General features: G+C 42.3%; 1 pseudogene; it reads left to right on the plus strand.

Annotated features, from left to right (window-relative positions):
* The window catches only part of LOC136139180 (calpastatin pseudogene), a 38,152-nt pseudogene extending 24,125 nt beyond the window's left edge, over window positions 1-14,027 (plus strand).
* Window positions 14,028-15,006: the final 979 nt, after the last annotated feature.

The raw sequence follows: 15,006 nt of genomic DNA on the forward strand, positions 1-15,006 counted from the left end.
TATTTTCGTATTTAAAATAAAGCAAACAATATATGTTAGGGATCTCTAGTTCTTAGAGATGCTTAGTGATGTCATCAGAGATACAGGCCCTTCTTAGCTTTTCATCCTGTCTTCCTTAGCTTTTTGGTTTTTATTTTTATGTTTGTTGCTTCATTGCTACAAGATGGCTGTTGCACCTCTGGGCATCACATCAACACTCCCGGTAGAAAGAAAGACGAAGAGAGCCCACCTTCTGCGTCTCTACCTCCTTCTCATCAGGACTGTTTCCCAGAAAACCCCTCAACAGACTTGGTTAATCTCACATGGCCAACAAAGGATGCTGAGGAATAAGTATTCAATTTTCCAGACTGCAGAGTAGATCATGACAAGAAAGAAGGGTCTGGGAATGGATGCCAAGTGAGCCAACTGCAGTTTTCACATAGTATTTTTGGGTAGAAAATTAAAAGCACGTTTTGCAGAGTGCACTGATCGAACGCAGTGACAATGAGAAATGCAAGAACTGTGTTTTGCAGGCACTGGAAAGAGCCTTTGTGACATCGGACCATTAAAAGGAGTGAGGGGATGTACTTACAAATTATCCAGGCTCTGATCCCTCCGTGGCGGGGGTGCGACACTGTATATTGCATGTCTTTTTATTAAGAAAAGATGAGAAGCTTGAAGTCAAGCACATACATCTCCACCATAAACTCTTCCACGGACACTTTGTTGTAAGCGACAGGGAAGAGTGCTTTCAAGCTGTGTTTGGTTACATGAAACCTGAGTCAGCTATCCAGTGACTGCAAAAAAAAAAAAAAAAAAAAAGAAATCACCGAGAAGCAGGATTGGTCGTACAGCTGAAGGCAGCAGCAAGCTGTTGGACAAAGAGGAAAGTCAGGGGGTCAGGAGATCTGAGGGATCCATCACGCTCTGCTGCTAAACAGCTGTGGGCCGTTGGGCACATCATTTACTCTGACTTCAGCCTCCTAATCTGTAAGATCAGGGGGTGAATGGAAAAGACCCTTTAAGTACTTTGAGCACGAGATGACTAGATCCTATTCTAATTGCTATCTTCTGAAAATGAATAACTGCAAAGGTAATGAATCAAAACTTCTCACTGTGGGGCTTCCCTGGCGGCGCAGTGGTTGAGAGTCCGCCTGCCGATGCAGGGGACACGGGTTCGTGCCCCGGTCCGGGAAGATCCCCCATGCCGTGGAGCGGCTGGGCCCGTGAGCCATGGCCGCTGAGCCTGCGCGTCCGGAGCCTGTGCTCCGCAGCGGGAGAGGCCACAACAGTGAGAGGCCCGCGTACAGCAAAAAAACAAAGCAAAACAAAAAAAACTTCTCACTGTGAGCAGACAGCAGGGAGCACAGAGAGGTCTGGAGAAACAGAAATGTGAGGAGTTACTGGCTCTGGGTCAGCTGCCATCATTCAGGGTACATGGTATAATCCACAGGGGAAACAGAGCAGATATAAAGCCTCAGCACCCAATAAAACTCTATGGACATTATTTTTGTACCATCGGAGAAATGGCTTAGCAATGCAATGTATGGAGCCCGCACTCCAACTCAAGACTTGGTGTCCTTGCGGATTTCATTTCACAACCTAGAAAAAAACACACCTCAAGAGTGAAGCAAATCACGATGATCAGGAAGTGGTCACTGGTAGCTACTAAAGTCTTTCAGTCCAGAAATCAGAAGCTGTACAAGGAACCCTTTATTGTTACCATGGGAACGTATCAACCTTCAGTTTTGGATGAAGGTGGTGGCTGTCAGCATAGGCTGTGATGGAGTTGGAATTCTTCCTCCACCACTTAGAGCTGTGTGACATTCAGAAGATTACTTAACCTCTCTGTGCCTCCATTTCTCACCTGTAAGATGGGGGCCAATAATGACATCCACTCCTTAGAAATGGGTGAAATTTAAAAATGTTAGTCTAATGCCTGGTCTCTAGATAGTGATTGTCAGGTAAATTTTAATTCTTCAAATAAATCAGTGAATTTGCAAATAAGCTTATAAGCTGTTATGGACTTAGTAACTTGTGGTGGGTTTTTCAGTTGGGGGGGATAGAGTTTTTTCTCTATGCAGAAATGTACAGAAATGGCAGAAGTAGGAAGTTTACCATAAACCTTGGGGAAGCTTTTAATAAAATTCATTCCAGAGCACATGTGCACTTTTGCAAACAGTAGTTGCCTAAGGTCCTGAGCTGCTCCCTAAGGCAGTGACCTCTACTTCTGGGAGGAAGGAACAGAATAAGAGAGATATAAAGTCTGGACAAAGCAGGAATAGAAATGTATCTTTGGATTTGGCTCGGACTGTATCTTTTGGCAAACACTGACAATTTAACTGGAAACAAAATTGGAAAGGTTTCCAACTATTGTCTGTTCCTGTTTCCCTTGTTGGAAACCTCTCCTGGGTCCTTAACAGGTGGTCTACTTCCAGTCCCCAAATATGAGGTGTTAAAATAGACTTTCAAATCAGTGGTGAAAAGCTGGGTTGTTCATTAAATGGTATTGAGACAGCTGGCTAACCATTTGGTAAAACAAAGTTAGAACCCTATCTCAAACCAAAATAAACCCCAACTGGGTTAAATATTTAAAGAAATAGAGACATGAAAATATCAGAAGAAAATACAGGTGAATAACAACGGAATGATAATATGGGAAAAGGCCTTATGACTCTAATACTTAACAGAAATTATCATGGGAAACAGGATTGTTGGCTGAATAAAAAAACTGAAATGTCCCTTTCTAAAATTTATCAGCAAAATAAGGAGAACAGTAACTGAAGAAAAATAATTTCAAGATATCAGGTTAAGAGGTCATGAGCCTCAATACAGAATAAACTTTTATAAATGAATTAAAAAAGAGATGACCTGTTCCCTTCTCCTCCCCCTATCCTAATGTGATCATGGCCATAAAAAGAAGAAAGACATATGGCTAATAGACATGAAGAAAATTCAGCCACACGTGTCATCAGCCACTTTTCTTCTATCAAGTTGTCAGAGCTGAAGGACAGCAGCTCTCCGTGTCAGGGAAAGCATTGCCGGGTGATATGCAGATGTGTGCATGGACGCTGGCAGTGTAAATACACAGAAACTTTTTGGAGACCTAATGGGCCATTTAGATCATTTTTTTAGAGAAAAGTCTTGGCAGCTTTTCATATTTATCCTTAGAAAATGATCAGGGACATGCCTGGAAATATAGATCAAGGATGGTCATTGCAGCAGAGTTGGGAATCTCAATATAGAAGGTTAAGGAGACATCTGTCATCTGAGGCTGGTTAAGAATGAAGATTTAGTTTCCACAATGGAATACTATGAAACTGTTTTTTGTGGGGTTTTTTTTGCGGTACGCGGGCCTCTCACTGTCGTGGCCTCTCCCGTTGCGGAGCACAGGCTCCGGACGCGCAGGCTCAGTGGCCATGGCTCGCGGGCCCAGCCGCTCCGCGGCATGTGGGATCCTCCCGGACTGGGGCACGAACCCGTGTCCCCTGCATCGGCAGGCGGACTCTCAACCACTGCACCACCAGGGAAGCCCGAAACTGTTTTGTTTTTTTTTAAGTGATGATACAGGATGACATCACAATTTTAAAAATTATAAAACGAGTAGAGTATAAGTCATATTTGTATCAAAATGTGTATCTCGCTAGGTTTAGCACATTAACACACATACGTGGAAGAGTATTGATGAATGGCTTAAAACAATTGTCCTCCCAGACCTGTACTCCTCAATTCTGTCACGATCAGGAAAAACAAGGAATGACAGAGAAACTGTCACAGACCAGGGGGTGCCTGGGAGACATGACAGCTATGTACAGTGTGGTGCCCTGGACTGGATCCTGAACAGAAAGAGGACATCAGTGGAAAACTGACGAAACTCAAAGTTTGGAATTTATTTAAGCGTAATTTACCAACATCAGTTTCTTAATTTTGACAAAAGTACCACAGTCATATAAGGTGTGAACAATGGGAAAACTGGGTGAGGGGCATGTGGGAACTCTCTATACTATCTTGGCAGTTTTTATGAAAATCCAAAATTTTTCCAAAGTAAAAAGTTTATTGAAAACCTCAGTGCATTTTCAAATAAGGGTATATACCTAAGGAGTTGGATTGGGGTGAGAGACCTAAAGAATTTCAGATTCTACGTGTATAAATTTTTGCAGTGACTATGGATATTATATACTGAAGGATAAACAGATTTAACAATAAAATAATATTAAAGAAGTATATTTGTGAACATGGAATAATAAGAAAAAAACAAATTATAATACAGCATAATCCTATTGAAATGTTTTTAAGTTGGTGGTTTGTTTTTGCCTACTTTTATTTTCTAATTTTAAAAATATGTATTACTTATAGGATACAGAATAACGTTTAAAACATCCCTGAAGGCGATCATGGGGCAGGTGCAATTCTCAAATCTCTGGTCTCATGAGTTCGAATCAGGGGTTTCCTGATCATGTGCCTGGTCCTTGGAAATTCGGGGCCACTGAAAGTGTGTCTCTTTCTTCTAGTGATGGATTTAAATAAATGTTCCTTTAATTATGATCCAACATATCTTGTCTTTGCTTAACACAGTCCATTCAAGACAGAAGGGTGAAGATGAGAGTCTCTATACAAGTAAAAAGAGAGAGAGAACAGGAAACATTATTTCCTACTGAGGTGGTTATTTACGTGATTTTCAGAGAAAATGACAGCAGGCTGAATGAGAGAAAAAAAAACCAAGATCAGTAAACTTAAACACTGTTATTAGAAAACTGAAGACAAAATGTAAATAACCATTTTGCCTGTTTCATGTTTATCACATAATCACAGCACTGCCATATTTGGAATAAATAGCATAACATTTGAATGCAAATGTGACTGATACTTACTACAATATTTTGGACGTGGAATCACATACTGCAATCTTTTCATATGCTTGCCTTACCCAGAAATGAATTTGCTGGATGATTTCCAAGCTGTAATTTGGACTTATAAGACTAAATGCCACATGACAATTGAGTCCCCAGTAGCTTTTAAGCTCATGGAAATTAAGCAACAGCAGATGAAAGTGTGTTCAGAAGCCCAGAGACCCATCTGCCCGGATCCCTACCCCCATGGGCCTCCCACTCACATGGGCCGTATTTCAGAATTCATTTCTGTGTGTCTCAGAGACTTTTTGGTTTTCAAGGGCCTTCTCATGAACACAATGGCTCTTGCCTGCTCGGGGTCACAGACAAGCCACCTGGTAATTATACAAGAGTGCAAAAAGTACTGTAATCGGTGAAAACATAAGATTTCACAGGAAATCAAAAGAGAGACACCTTGGAATCTAGACACCTGGACACACAAAGGGCTTGCCAGTGTAAGGGGTGCATCTACCATGAGGCTTGAAGGATGAGTAGCCATTTCTCAGGTGAACGGGGAGATCGGTATTCCAGGCAGAGGTGACGGCGTCTGCAGAGGCCACTCAGAAGATGGGAGAGGGCCCAGAGGTGGGGGGCGGGGGGCTGACGAGGTGGAGTAGAGAGTGCCAGAGGGAAGGGTGAGAGCTGGGGCCAGAGGGAAGGCAGTGGTCCCATCCTGAGAGGCCTTGAAAGCCATATTAGGCAGGTTGGATTTTATCCCAAGGGTGTTTGGGGCTGAACCATGTCCCTGCACCACTTCCCCAAATTCATATGTTGAATCCCTAATCTCCAGGACCTCAAAATGTGACTGTATTTGGAGAAAGGGTACTTAAAGAGGTAATTAAATTAAACTGGAGTTATTAGGGTGAGTCCTAACCAATGTGACTGGTATCCTCATAAGAGGAGATTCAGACACACAGCGGGAAGACCGTGTGAAGACACAGGATGAGGACAGCAATCTAGCAGCCAAGGAGAAAGAAAGGTCTCAGAAGAAAGCTCTGCTGATACCTTGATCTTGGACTTTCAGCCTCAAGAACTGTGAGAAAATCTGTTGTTGAAGCCCGCCAGGCTGTGGTATTTTGTTATGGCCGCCCGAGCAAACTCATCAATACTAAGGGCAATAAAGTGTTCTAGGCAGAGAGGGGGAGGATGGTTAGATTTATCTTTTGAAAAGTCACTCTGGCCAATGGACAGAAGGGGTGAATACCTGCAGTGATCCGTGCAGGCTGAGTTTAACACACCACAAGGGGCACCTTCTAAATAGACGACACCACGAATCGCACGTCCACCACTTGTATAACACACAGCTCGCAACTGCACACCCATACGTGGCCGTGATATCAGGAGATAGGTAAAGGAATGGAAAGAAGTGAACAGCTTTGAGACAGATTCAGAGACTAGACTCGGTGGTTTTTGAAGATTGGTTGGATGCCAGCAGTGAGAGAGAGGAAGAAAAAAAGGATAAAGGTGTTTTCAGTCTTGGGAAGCTGGGTGTATGGGTGCACCTGCCAACCACATTAAGAAATCGAGACGGAAGACCTGCATTGGACAGGATGATTGAGTTAGTTTGGGCTTCAAGTTTGATGAACCAAAGGAAAGTAGTCCAAGTGGAGCTCTTCAATAGGGAATTGGGTGCATGAAGGTATGAACTTGCACACGCACCACAATTGGAAGCCCACTATTTTTTTTTTTTTTTTTTTAATTACGCGGGCCTCTCACTGTTGTGGCCTCTCCCGTTGCGGAGCACAGGCTCCGGACGCGCAGGCTCAGCGGCCATGGCTCACGGGCCCAGCCGCTCCGCGGCACGTGGGATCTTCCCGGACCGGGGCACGAACCCACGTCCCCTGCATCCGCAGGCAGACTCTCAACCACTGCACCACCAGGGAAGCCTGGAAGCCCACTATTTTAAACCATGGAGGTTGGTAAGAACAGAAGGAATCATATGTAAAATAAGAAAACAGTATAAGAGAAAAAAAATAAGCATGACTTTTATATCCAGACTCCTAAGTCAGAGGCTCATTATGGGAATGAGGTGGAAAAACAAGAAAAGTGGTGTCCCGTTTCCTTCCCTTCTACCCACCCCCTGGTTCCAGGCATGGTCAATCAGCTCCTCACATCCGTCTTCTTGAGGCTTCGGTTGCTTGGATCCAGAGAGCGTGCTTGAGTGGATTCCCTTACTCACTCAGCAAATACTAGGCACCTACAGTGCGTCATATACATGCTAAGCTTCTGTTGGTCAATAAAAAACATCATATGGCTCCCCATTCTCAGAACAGTCCAGATCCTTGGTCTGTTGCAGGCACCCCTAGAATTGTAATTCTACTGACAGCGTGGAAGAACAAGGCTGTCTTTGTTGAATGCATGGCTGAATTCGCTTCAAGAATACATGTAGCACAGGGAGATCAACTCAGTGCTTTGTGACCACCTAGAGGGGTGGGATGGGGGGGGGGAGGGAGGGAGACGCAAGAGGGAAGAGATATGGGGACATAGGTACATGTATAACTGATTCACTTTGTTATAAAGCAGAAACTAACACACCATTGTAAAGCAATTATACCCCAATAAAGATGTTTCCAGATTTCCATGGTTGAATATGGTATTAGCTGTGGCTTAGTCATATATGGCCTTTGCTGTGTTGAGTTTTTCATCATGAAAGGATGTTATATTCTGTCAAATGTCTTTATGCATGTATTGAAATGACCATGTGACTTTTATCTTTCATTCTATTAATGTAGCAGATCACATTTACTGATTTGCGTATGTTAAACCATCCTTGCATCCCAGAGATTAAAAAAAAAAAAGAATACATGTAGATCTGGAAAAGATGAAAACAAGGCCACTCACTGCCCCTCCCACTTTATTGCCACACATAATCAAGGACCGACCATAATATCGCTGAGGGTGGTACTTTGCATTTGGCATTATCTGAGCTGAAGCTCAAATAGTGCTAGTTATCACACACTCCCCAATAATTTTTTAAAAAATTCATTAATAAGCCTGAATGCTTTTGTCTAGTTATTAGGGAAGCTGGGGTTAGTAATTAAGCTTTGCAGCAGGACAAGCTAGGACAGAAGAGGCTGCTTGGCAACCACAGCTGACTGCCTGGTTTGGACATACCCGGGAGGAACTTCGTGGGGACCACCTGAAAGTAACTGATGGACAAAGGAGAGGAGGCTTTGTTCTTGCTTGAGCTCAAAGGATTACAATTTGGGCACAGATAGAAATGCAGTCCTGTTACCAGCCCTGGGCTGGTGAGGTCCAGAAACGTTTGGGCAACATGAGATAAGTATACAAATATTCAAATCCTTCTGGGAACCTGGGATAAGATTGTCTTGCTTCTGAGAAAAGAATACTTGTAACATGAAATAATCCTTGATGTTGATGTTTGACTTAGGATGGCAATTTGATCAGCTTAGTAACTCCATCAAGAGCAAAAAATTCATATGCAAGAGATTATAGGGAAGCAGGAAGCTTTAGTCTTTTGGCAAAAGGGACGGGAACCAGTCAGCCATGACCAAGAAGTCAACAATCCTTAAGCAAGTTGTAAAATCCAGTCTGGAAGCCTGGGGAAATCCACAATTAGTCACCCAATCATGCCCCTGTGAAGAGATGGTGACACCAAAGGAGGAAATGGACTTGATGGGAGAAGAGGTTTGAAGTGATTTCTTCCAACTCTGGTTAAATTTGATTCTAGAGCTTTACAAGGGACCATTTCGAGTCCTTTTATTGTTTCATTCTTGTTCAATACAATTTCAATGCAAATGAGAAATTAGCTAGGGCTAGGAAGTCTTTGGTTATAGAGGTGTGAGAGGTATAACAAAACTCTACCCCGTCAGTAGGGAGAAGAAAAATTCACAAGTTAAAATTAATTCTAGGAAACATATCTACATAGATGGATGTGCCAATACCCGGTGTTCACCTGCCTTGTTTGCTCACCATGCTTTACTGGAGATAAGCTGCCTGAAAAACAGCCAGATGACTTTACTGAGTGCACTGAGACTCTGCATCCAGTCCCTGCAAATCAGTTAGGGGCAGGACAAAGCTGACCATGAAAGGCCCATTCATAGCCGACAAATTCTTCTTCTGCAACTCAGCAAGCCTGCAAGTTTGTGCTTCTCAACTGTAATGTGCTTACAGATCTTCTGGGGGGTATTGTTAAAATACAGATTCTGAATCAGAAGGTCTGAAGTGGGACCTGAATTTTGGTGTTTCCAGATGATGCTGTTGGCCCATGTCACACACTAGCAAGTTGACTTTTCCTATAACATCCCATAGGTGGAGCAAAATTGCATTACCCCTCCCCCCCTAGAACTGCAAGGAGAAAATCAACAGCTACAGGGCAACGATTTCCCTTGTGTTACGCATGGATTTAATTCTAGGCTGCCTTCACATGATGGATGAACCTTACAGATCATTACCAATTTAAAGTCAAAAGACATCGATGTCGACTTTTGTCATCCCCGTTACCTGTCAACGATTGTAAAACACCATGTTGTGAAAGACTGAATTTAACTCAGAGGTCCACGAGTAGTGGCAAACTGTCCATGTTCAACATCGAATTTCAAACCTGAAATTTAAAAGCTGAAAATGCATGAGAGTCATATGACATCCCTTCATGGAAGAGAGAGTGCTTCACTAGGATTCCAGAGGCTTGAAATAAAGTCTGAGCTCTGTCATTCACTTGCTGGTGACTTTGAATAATGCCGTCCGCCCTTCCGAGGCTCAGATGTGACATGAATACTTGTTGGGTGACCATGACATATGAAGCAACCCAAAATGGCTGCCTTTCTGCTAAGTAAGCATCAGGACCACATAGCTTCTCAGTGGTGAGACCCTCACAAGCCTGGTTTGAGAATTCTGATGTGGCTGTAGGCAGACAACAGTGCTATGGGACCGGCACCAACTGGGAATGGGGGCAGCTGTCCTCTCTAACCCCAGTGTCACGTGCTGAGGTGATGCCAACATTCTTCTCCTCCATCACATCCTCCGGAGCTCATCCTTGTCAGGATGTACTCAGATCTGTGTCCGAGGAGTATCAGAGTACCTCCTGTCTCCTGTCATTGTTGCAGGAATTTAGGACTCACCCTGCTAGAAAGTCTGGTGTAGACAATTCTGTATAGACAATTGAAGAAAACTCAGTAGCCGCATTCCCTACTTACAGCCACTTCTATTCTCTAACCTGCTTTTGGAGGTTTCCTCCGCTTTTCCTCCTTCCTACTCTTTGCCCATATTGGCTACCCAGTCCTATGGACTGTAGGTTCCAATCAACCAGCCTCAGAGCTCATTATTCTGGTTGCAAGTTGCCAATCACACCAGTTCCTCAAACTTTCTGTTTTTTTCTCTTGGTGTTTGTACTTCTCCATCATTTCTCCTGTGGTTTCCATGTTTGGGATGAACAGATACACACTAGTATATATAAAAGAGATAAACAACAAGGAACTTCTGTATAACACAGGGAACTATATTCAATATCTTGTAATAACCTATAATGGAAAAGAATCTGAAAAAGAATAGATAGATAGATATGTGTAACTGAATCACTTTGCTATATACCTGAAAATAACACATTTTAAATTAACTATTTTTTAATATTTTTAAAATGTTAAAAAAAAAAAAAAAAGCATATTACTCTACCCAACTGAAACTTCTTCAGCATCATCCCAGCTGTGGGATGTCCTGGTTTGTCCAGGACAGTCCTGGTTTACACCTGTTGTCCCAGGTTAGTAATTAGTTGAATCCCCTTTTACTCTCAAAAATGTCCCAGTTTAGAAGATAAACTATATAACCACTCTAGGTGGAAGCAACTCCAGCAAGATGAAAAAGTCAACCAATGCCAGAGAGGATGAAACATTCATAAACATGGTCGACACTAGCTATGGTGTGAGCAGAAAATTCACCAAAAGAAATACAGGTAGAAGTCTACATCACACTGATGAATATGTGCTCCTGGGCAAAAAAAAAAAACCCCAAAAATCAACTTGTACTTCATGAGCAAAACTGTGAGTTGTACTTCTTAAGAAAGAGAGAAAAATAATATAACAAGACTTATTACCAAGCAAATAGATCATCAAAATGAACATCCACAATTCTACCTTGGTAGAAACCACTGGGGATAAGTCTCCAGCAGTGCAAGGTGGGCAGCATGCAGAGAGCCCTGTGGAAGGACCTGAGGCTTTGGGATAAATCAGACTAGAATTAGGATACTGACTTCTCTTTGAATGCTGAGATCTTGGGCAGATGGCTTCATGTGTCTGAACCTTTGTTCCATCACTTATGAAAGGAGAGAGTTCGATTAGCCATTGGTTTTCAAACTAGGCTCTGCAGGGCCCAAGGGTTTTGCCTTTCAGACCCGTGGTGGGGTGGGGGGGAGGAAAACTTAACTTTTCCCACCACTTGTACGTGTTTTATATCAAGCAGTGAGCTCTCTTAAGATGTTTTAAATTTGATCTGAGATATTAATTTGTTTGAAGAAAAGAGTTTGTTGCAAAAATAAAATGTGAACACATACGGGTTAGATGGTCTCTAAGATCTCTTCCCAACTCTAGTAGATGTGGTTCTGAGGCCTCGGGTAATGTCAGCGGTTAGTGAACTGACAGATGGAAGTGGCCAGAAGATTCCTCTGATGCCTGCAGAGACTTGCTTTTAAGGGCAGACCAGATGGGCCTTAATGTGTGCACTGCTTTATTAGGGAGGCTGATGAAGACCAGGGTGTGTCTGAGGGACGTATGTTTACAGACACATGGAGGTGTGGCTGGGAGATGTCTTAGCTGGAGAGGAACATTCCTAGGCCTCTGAAAAGTGTTCCTAGAAGTATCCTCCATTACTCATAAAGATCCAGAGATTCTAAGTTGGTCCTAGACTGATTCTAGATTATTAGGAGAAAGTCTGGTGTCTGAAAATTATTGCCAGTATCTTCAAAGTTCTTAATAATTGTAATAAGGAAGGAAGGGAAGGAGGGAGGGAGGAAAGGAAGGAAGGAAGGAAGGGAGAAAGGAAAGAAGGGAAGGAGGGAGGGAGGAAAGAAAGGAAGGAAGGAAGGAAGGGAGAAAGAAAGGAAGGGAGAAAGAAAGGGAGAAAGAAAAGTCTGGTATATTCTAGCACTTCAGGGCATTGGGCAGCATATATAAATTTAAAGAGTAAAACGTCTTTTTTTCTGGAGTAAAAATCAGAAGTCTACACATTTAAATAAGACACATTAATGAGGACAAAGGTGGATCAGGGGACCATGGTCTTTTTCCCACATGCTGCATATACCAGGAATCAAGAGAAGAATAGTAGATAATGGTGAGTGTGTGACCGAAGTGCTTTTTTTCACTGACCTGGAAGAAAATGCAATCTTGAAGCAGAAGAAAAATACTAGCATCACTAAGGGGCTTTGTGTCCTGGCTACAAAGTCAGATATACCTTGGGAATCCAAATTTAAACCTGGGAGACTGGTTTCCTTTTCTCTGTAAAAGCACCAGATAAGAAGTCAGGCTTCAGACTGAACTTGAATGAAAATCATTTGTGCACTCTTCTTTCTGTCTTAATCAAACAAATGGGATTCCTTACATTTTATGTGCTATTCGTCTCATATCTGAAATACTTTTAAATTCTGGTTAGATTTGGAGTTTGTTTGAATCTAGTCTTGATCATTTAAGAATGATTCAGTTGGTTGCTGTTTCTTATTTCATTAGACTTCTAATCATGCCATGATGCTGTTTTTAAGAATATCCAGGGATTTCTCCTGCCTAAGAGATAAAGCCCAAAGTCTTTACATTAAAGACTTTCATTATCACACACCAGCTTACTTTTTCAGTCTGGTGTCTTTATGATCTAGAAGCACCAGGTTACCCACTAATGGCCAAGCACATCGTTTGCCTTCTTCCTACTGTCCATTCATTTACCCTCAGTACTACCTCGTTCGTGATGCTTTCCAGATACCGGAGCCCCAGGCAGAACGAATCACCTTCCTCTGCTCCTAGAATCCTCTGTTCCCATTGTTGGCCCAGCAGGGATCTCACTGGTTCTCGGAAGCCACGGGTGTGACTCTCTTGTTGTATAGTCAGTGACAAGCATTAGGGTAGGGACTCTGCCTGTTCCTCTTTATAAGTCTGGCATCTAGCACAGAGCCTGACACATGGTAGTTGCTCAAGAAATCTTTATAGAAAAAAAATTGTTTCTAATGAGTGAATTCTCAATGGCATCTAGACATTAGGGGACTGAGCAGTTCTCTACATGGTGGATCCTTCTTTTGTCTGTTTTAAATGTATAAGCTTACTTACTAGTTGTAAAATGAAGAGTACTGTGGGTGTTTTGAAACTAAATCTTTCCAGTTTAGGATGACATGTTTTTGGTTTTGGTTTTGGTTTTTTTTCCCTAGGTGGCTTTTTAAATATTTTATTTAAAAAAATTTTTTATTCAAGTGTAGTTGATTTACAATGTCGTGTTAGTTTCAGGTGTACAGCAAAGTGAATCAGATATATAGAGATATAGATATCTGTATATCTATAACTATAGATATAAAGGAGCCCAAGGAACTGCTCCCACCCTTGAGTGAAGACTTCCTCCTTAATGCTTTGTCCAAGGACTTCAACGTTCCCCCAAACACTTCATCTCCTCAATTTGAAGATGCTAAACTTTCGGCTGTCATCTCTGAAGTAGTTTCCCCAACCCCAGCTCCACCCACCCACTATGCAGGTCCACCCCCTGACACTCCGCAGAGTCATGACAAAGAACTTGACAATGCCCCGGATCAACTTTCTGACAGTCTCGGGCAAAGACAGCCTGACCCAGATGGGAACAAACCCCCTAGAGGATAAAGTCGAGGCAAAAGCGAAAGCTGAACACAGAGACAAACTGGGATAAAGGGATGACACCATCCCACCTGAATATCGACATCTCTTGGATGATGACGACGCGGTCGAACCAGCGACACCACCTACAGAGAAACCTGAGGCATCAGAGAAACCTGCAGATGCCCAAGACCTCACTGATGCCCTCTCAGGGGACTTCGACAGCTGTCAGTCAGCTACAGAAACCTCAGAGAACACAGCAAAGGACCGAGACAAGAAAACTGCTTCCAGCTCCAAAGCACCCAAGAATGGGGATAAAGCAAAGGATTCTGCAAAGGCAAAGGAGGAAACTTCCAGGCGAAAAGCTGGTGGAAAAAGTACAAATTAAAGTTCACACTATTTGGTATCTGCATATTAAAATCTTCATCTGGTAGATGGTGACTTTTGAAGAACAAAAGGCTTTGACAGCAGAAATATTTTCTGAGCGGCTTCTAGACAGTGGTATTTGTTGAGTCTTTTGACATCCTAAACATTGTTTGTTATTCTTTTCCTGAAAAGAAACTGAATTTGTCTGGTTCACCTGTGTTATTCTACTGAGTATTGATAAACTTTGAATATCTATATATCTATATCTATTTACATTTACATTCTCTTCCTTTGTAGATTATTACAAGATACTGAGTATAGTTCCCTGTGCTGTACAGCAGGTCCTTGTTGGTTATCTATTTTATATATAGTAGTGTGTATATTTTAATCCCAAACTCCTAGTTTATCCCTCCCCTCCTTCCCCTTTGGTAACCATAAGTTTGTTTTCTGTGTCTGTGAGTCTGTTTCTGTTTTGTAAATAAGTTCATTTGTATCATTTTTTTAGATTCCACATATAAGCGATATATATTTGTCTCTGACTTACTTCACTAAGTATGATGATCTCTAGGTCCATGCATGTTGCCACAGATAGCATTATTTCATTCTTTCTTATGGCTGAGTAATATTCCATTGTATATATATCCCCCCCCTTCCAAATGTCCATAGAACTGCCATTCTCTCATAAAGAAAAATTAGCAAAAAGTCTGCATCAACTTTGCAAAACAAGGAAGGGCATTTTCTGCATGAAAAAAACTCTGAGGACTTTCTGTTAAATGTAGTGCCGATCCGAGCCCACCCACAGTTTCAGACACGCAGTGCAGTACACACCTGAGCAGTAAAGGAAGAAGCACCCAGAGGTGAGCTTGAAAGCCACTGACTTGAGAGTTTGGTGGAACGACGTGTGAGTAGCGTTAAAATATTGCTGGAATAAGTGGGAAAGTTGAGGCCAGTTGGCAAAGCTGACAACATCTTCGAAAGATGATTCAAATAAACTACATGAA

This window comes from Phocoena phocoena, chromosome 19, assembly GCF_963924675.1.
Source record: "Phocoena phocoena chromosome 19, mPhoPho1.1, whole genome shotgun sequence".
In the NCBI taxonomy this organism is placed as follows: domain Eukaryota; kingdom Metazoa; phylum Chordata; class Mammalia; order Artiodactyla; family Phocoenidae; genus Phocoena; species Phocoena phocoena.